At 25.3% G+C, this 7,168-nt stretch overlaps 1 protein-coding gene across 2 annotated transcripts in view; it reads right to left on the bottom strand.

Annotated features, from left to right (window-relative positions):
* Window positions 1-2,367, bottom strand: part of LOC132920542 (discoidin domain-containing receptor 2-like) — a 158,220-nt gene extending 155,853 nt beyond the window's left edge. For both annotated transcript variants that reach the window (XM_060983016.1, XM_060983015.1), the window contains exon 1: window positions 1,902-2,367. The gene's annotated coding sequence lies outside the window, so the exon portion shown is untranslated. The remainder of the gene's footprint in view (window positions 1-1,901) is intronic.
* Between the last annotated feature and the right edge of the window lie 4,801 nt (window positions 2,368-7,168).

The raw sequence follows: 7,168 nt of genomic DNA on the forward strand, positions 1-7,168 counted from the left end.
ATATATTCAAATAATGTATTATAAAAATGAACAAATCGTTAAAAAATCAGGACTTACGCACTGAATTTAATGCTATAAATTATTTTTAAAGTATAATTTTAAAACATTTTTATAATTTGTGAGCATTATCACATAAATTAAAATCATTTCAAAAAAATATTTTCCTAATTATACTTTCTATCCGTTAAAATAAAAAAATTAAACAAGCATGTAAATAAAATGTTAACTCTTATTTGTATAATATAATATATATTAATTATAATATCATTAAAAATGGCTATTTGAGATACATTTATTATAGTAAGTTTAACTTTTTATCTTTTGAAGATGGACAAATTATATACCTACTAATCTCGACATAGGATATTGATGTAAATAAATGGTTGACCAATTATTAAACAAAATATTTAAGATAATATTTTTATAGTATAATTTATTGCACTCGTAATAATTAGTAACTATAAATATTTGATTCAATAACTTTTCGATTTATGTTTTTATGTTTGATTTTTAAATAACTTATCAGTGCTTCGACTATTTTTTTAATATTTATATTATATTTAATAAATTATTTTTTTGTTTGTTGAAGATGGAATTTTTATAAATAAAATATTCTATCCTTAAATTTAATTTTGTATATTTACTTATTATGAAATTTATTTAAACATAAATTTATTTTATTTTCACAACCTACTTTTTTTAGTCTTGTTGATTTAATATATATACGTTAGATTAATACTGCTATAGATATTTAAATAAAATTCAGAATAATATGTTTTGTTAATTATAAACATAAATGTGTAAAGAAACATATTAAAAAAATATAAGAAAAATTATATAGTACATTATTGTTCAAAAATATAAGTATCCTATAAGATATATTGATATTAACTGTGAAATATTGTATAGCATCCAGGCCATTAAAACAAAAACAGTGTAATATCTCTGTAAATAATTACCAGGTATGTAATAAAACATTTAATTTTATCAATATTTATCATAAATAAAAATGTAACTACAAAAAATTTATTGTTTTAAAATTAATATAAATATCCTTATAAATTATAATATAAATTCATTACTAAATTAAAACTATGGTGTAAGTACTTAATAAAAAATGTAATTAAAAATTAAAATTAAAAAAGTGTATTAAATTGTATACAGAATTTTTTAATCAATGTATTTAATGTTTTGCTTTGATATAATTTTTAGATATAGTTGTATTAGTTATTTTATCAGTGAATGAATCATTTTTTTTTTAACTTCGTAGTAAATAATTGAGAGGTAAAAAGTAAATTAAGTTGCAAAATAAATAAAATGTTTTGTTATTTTTGTTTTTTTATTATTATTAAATAAGTTATCTTTTTAATTAACACTAAACGAATCTGATGAAATACATTTATATATTTAAGCAAAATATATTGATTATCAGTATAGATTAAATTTTTATTTAAAATCAAAATTTTGAAATTTTTGTTTTTACAGTTTATAAAATATCAGTTAGTATTCAAAACGACCAACATTTTAAAGATCTAATTTATACAATTAAATTTATATTCCATGTTTAAATTTAAATTGTAATAATCGTATAGTACATCGAGCATATTGCCATTAAACTTGTTGAGTATACGTAAACATTATGATAGTAAATACGTCTATAATTTTCCAGCAAAATTAAATCAATTAGATTATCACCATAATCGTTGCTACCATGATTATTTAAATTCTAAAAGAATGTTAAATATTTTTTAAACCAAAAAACTATGATGAACAAGATTATATCAACTACAGGAGTATAAAAAAACAACAAACAACGCATATAAAAACTATTGCACAAATATATATAAATATAATAATATCAAATAGTCATTATAATATTATAAATTATATATTATTCTCACTTTAGCAGCGACGGTAGTAGTAACAGTAATAGCAGAATAACGTCCACGGCTGCGGTCAGTTACGGACGCGACACGCAGTAGCAGCCGACCATGGCGCTCGCAGTCGTCTGGTCAGCCGAAGTCGGCGACGGCCCGAAGATATTTCAAGAAAAATTTAAAACGATTGTTTCTTATACTCAAAAACGGATGATTATAATACCTACTATGAGACAGGCATTGTGTTACGAGAAAACACAACACCACAAGCAGTCCCAATGTGTACCTAATCGGCTCGTTACCGAACGAGTGTCGGGCGAAAAATATGATCTGTCTGTTCGTTTTAAATTTTTTTTTTTTTTTAAATTGTTTTATAATAATTTTATATTGTCGCGTGTACGAGACGTGTTTCGAGGAGCAAGCCCAGTCGTCACGCCTATCAGTTGCGTTATCGCGAGACGGCGTGCGGTACGTAACTGTGCGTAGCGTGTACGCGGGCTTCCGACTCGCGCGACCCAACGATACCGTGGAGGGTTGTTTAGCCCGAGTGGCGGCGCTCAAGTCACACGACCCCTCTAGTTGTCCATCTGGATAAACGGACTAAAAAAATACCATGATTCTTATATATTGTATTTATGTAATGTGTGTATATATAAATTCCAACGTATGTCCCGTGTCAATTGGAATTGTTAAAAAAGTGGCACCCTCACCAAGACGATTATATGTATATTATATATAGTATATTTCTATATGCTCTACTAAGTCTATCGTTTTTTTTTTCGATTGCCTGTCAACAGTCTGTTATTTTTATAACGAATCGACAAATGTGTACATCGTTTTTCCCCGTATAAATGTATATGTCACTGTGAATGTCCGCGATTGGTGAATGCTGACAGTCACCTGGTGAATGTCTACATACACCTAATACATTGGCGAAATAAAAAATAACATAGACATTTACTACTGGATGTTGACATTTATATTTGGATTTTGGTCAATGTTGACATAGGTACGTATTCGCACATATTATTATACGAGTAGTACTACAATTTCAATATCTTATATCATAAAATATAAACAACATATGTTTAATTAAATCAACTTGTTAATCCCTTAGTACATCAATTATTGATATTAAATTTTCTTCACACACTGAAAACTGGTTTATGGTGTATAACCTATGTTTATTAAATTTATCTTTTATAGATTTTCACTTCACTTATAAAAATGTGTATTTTTCAGCAAATAGAAAAAAAGAATTGTCATGGCTTTTTTTAGATACTAAATCATTAAATGTATTATAAAACCTACTGCATGCTTGTTTTTCATTTAAAAAAAATCACATACAATAAAATATATTATTATAACTACGTTGAATGACAATACCATACTAAATGATAGCAAGGCAGTATAACATAGAGATTATACAGTTATACAGATATAATAAGAGTAGTTATGTAAGGTAATAAATATTTTATCGAAATATCAACTTTAATGTACAATATTTTATACTTCATATGTACTAGATATTATAAGATACGGTATTATAAGAATTGTGACTCTTCGTTATTCCTAAATCAGATTAAATAATACCGGCATTATCAACATTCACCAATATCGTTATATAGATAAATTTCGAAATTCACTAGTGAATGTTTACCATAACAGCATAAATTTAATCAACATGCCAACATTCACCAATGACATTGGTGTATGACAACATTAACCGGTGACTGTCAGCATTCACTAATTATAGGAACATTCACAGTTATATACGAGTATACACTTAATGTTGAATTATGACATTTTATATACAAATTACAAGGATTTGGTAACATCGAGATGAATAAAACAATAGTTATTTGAATCATTTGAAGATTCGTCGGTTAACGGGTCTCTTAATTTGTTGTGCACACGCAACGTAAAAACGAAAAAATCGTGTGGTCATCGTCGTGTTTTTTAGGTTGCCGTATAGTGCCTTTGGTCGTCTTTTTACACCATTACGGATGTTTTATGTTGTCGTCCGTCGTGTGTAAGGCAACCGACGCCTTTACGACCTTTACTTTAATATACACGTATTTAACGTTGAGTTGTCACGTTACACGTAGCCGGGCGTGTGTTTGCCGTGTGGTCACCATCTTTATTCATCGCGTAATTGGCTTGTGAAACTGCTGCCGAATTGTTTTATGATTATTGCATGTGCGGACGATCCGAGAGCCACAACCAAAACCAGGTCAGACGTATCATTGCCAGTTTTTCTTATATTACTATTTATTGTTGAATTATAGCATCACGATTGTTGTCGTCAGCATCGTGTATGTATATTATATTATACACATATTTATATTAGTAATATTACGTTTGTAATTATATTATTTTCTGTGTATTATCACACACAACGATTGGTAGAAACCTCATATTATGTATATTTATATACACTTTTTTATAATAAGGGTGTTTATTTTATTATTTTATACTGAATGTTATATTTGCGTTAGGACTAACATAATTTGTAAGTTACGCTCGTGTAGATTTCGATAATTATTAGTCTATTACTTAAAATAAATTGAACAGTCTACCTTTTCACTGTTTTTTATTGTATATCTATAATCTATAGAGCGAACTTGCAGTTGATTATTCCCTCCAAAATATTTGACGATACAACTATATTTCAGTTGAATCGGCTATCGCAACAAACAACTGTCAAGTTTTGACTAACTAAAGTGTTAAATTCTTTTTCTATGATATTTAGCATTTAGCATTATATAATTGCATCTGGTACAAAAATATTATAAATCTGTGTAGAAGAAAAAAATGAATTGCCCATTTATCATATGCATTACGATATTATGTGTTTTTATACTAAAATTTTATCTAAAACCTTATGAATACAATTATAGTACATGTACATATATATATAGAATATACTAAAAACAATATGCATCACTCAAAAACTAGCCAAAAATAGCATTTTTGACAATAATTAATTTTTATTACTTTTTAGTTTTTAGCATTAAAACTATGCTTCACGCAAAAAATATACTTATTGTTTAATTATTAAATTATGCTTATATTTTATAACCTCCTACAATCATCCACAAAATATAACATGACAAACACGGATATCAGTGTGTACTTTTTAATTCAATAACATTTTTTACATTAACAAAAAAATATACTTATTTTAGTATCATTGTATATTTTGTATTAGATCAATCGTTATTCTATATTTCTATGTGTTTTATCTTTCTTAAATTAATTTTATTTAAAGTATAACCAATCGTAAAATAGACTATTATATAATACAATTTAAATGCTCAAATATAAAATTTTACATGTACAACAGTGGAACACTACAAAAGAATTTTATTAGTCTCAAAAATTCAGGATTTTATGTTATTATTTACATGTACAGTTTCTAATTGGTACATAAAATAAAAGATATAGAAATGTTGGAACATTGTATTAATTTAAAAGGTTGAATAAAATAATTCACTAGAAAGAAAAGTTCAACCGAAGAATATAAGACGAGACAAAAAGAAGACATTTTCGTTGAAGGCTAACCAACGAGCTATTAATATATAAACTTCTAATTTAGTAAATTAATTCGATTTCATGTTACACACAACATTATTGAATTTCAATACTTTTTAAATAATTACATTTAAAACTATCATATCGGTAAACTGTGGTATTACTATTATAATAAACTAAATAAATAGGTAAGTATGATTATTTTAATAAAATTTTCATAAAAGCAAATAACCACATATTTGCACTAATGATTTAATAATATAGTTTTTAATAAATTAACAATTAATCTGTGTGTATATTATTAAATTATTAAATATAATTCAAAGATAGCTTAAACAAAATATGTAACTCTATAATATTATTAATATGCATAGCTATAAAAATTTAATATCATATAAACACTAACTTTTTTTTTTATCAATTCAATCCAATAAAAAATATTAAATAGATAGGTAAGAATCGAATTAAAAAACTAAAAGAATAAACTCATAATCCTAAGTAGAATATAGTATATTAAACCAGTCAATGGAGTTTTCAGTGGCAGTATACAGCCATTTTAGAAAGTACCTATTGTACATTTTAATGATCAGAAACACCCAGTATTATAAATTCAGCAACATACCTAAAATTGAATGATTAAGTAAATCTTCTAAAATCTAAAATGTTAATGGTGTAAATTACCATTATTATTGGTTTATATTTTTAAAAAAATCAATTTTAAAAGACGTAATATTAACTAAAGAGGAATATTAATTTACAAATTTACTTAGATCATTAATATTATGTTCAATTCCTTTATAGTGCATCATTTGTAAAAAATAAACATTTTACATTACTTAAATAAATTGCTATAAGAATGAGCCAACTGTGATGTTTTGATTAAATGAAATACAAAAACATTATTATACAATATTACATTATAATCCATTTATGTTTTAATATTATAAACACAACCGAAATGTACGTACAAATAGATAATGGACTATCCCGGTGGGATTCGTGGACCAAATGAGAATATCCGTTCTTTCATTTCTAAACCACGTAGAAACACTAGAAACGTTACCAAAGATATTATAGTCAATAGTGCACATTATCTTACTGGACTTTATTCTACCGTAAATTGTAAATATAGTCAGGAAATTATCTATTTGGCACCCCGTGATTATAAATTTGTTGAACGGACAAACGGTTGCCAGCAACACCTTTAGATTTCAATCATTTATGATTACCGAAGATCAATTTTTACTTATACCAAAGTAAAAGGAGATTATTATTTTAACGTTTTTAGATAGCCAAAATGTAGGTAATTTAAAATCTATAATGAATATATTTATAACTTACATTAATATCAGAGAACTAAATATTAATTAAAAATTTATAGTTTCCATATACATAATACATTCTTAATGATTAATTATAATTCAAACATGATTTTCATAAAATCAATAAATATGATATTATAATAAACTAAAATCCAAGTATACAATATATTCAGATTTTTTTATAATTTATAACAAAGAAACCTTTATTCAACATTTTAACAAAATAGACGAAATATATACAAGTTAATTGACATAATTTGAATAGAAAATCTGCAATAATAAAATAATATTTGCCAAACATTTTTTGAAATTTTTTAAGTTGGAAAGCAGCTAAAACCAGACACGTACGTAATAAACGAATTTTGATTGAGCCTTACAATTAATTTATTTTAAATAATATTAATATAATATACAAACTTGCAATAAAAATATGAA

Source organism: Rhopalosiphum padi, chromosome 2 (genome assembly GCF_020882245.1).
Source record: "Rhopalosiphum padi isolate XX-2018 chromosome 2, ASM2088224v1, whole genome shotgun sequence".
Lineage (NCBI taxonomy): Eukaryota > Metazoa > Arthropoda > Insecta > Hemiptera > Aphididae > Rhopalosiphum > Rhopalosiphum padi.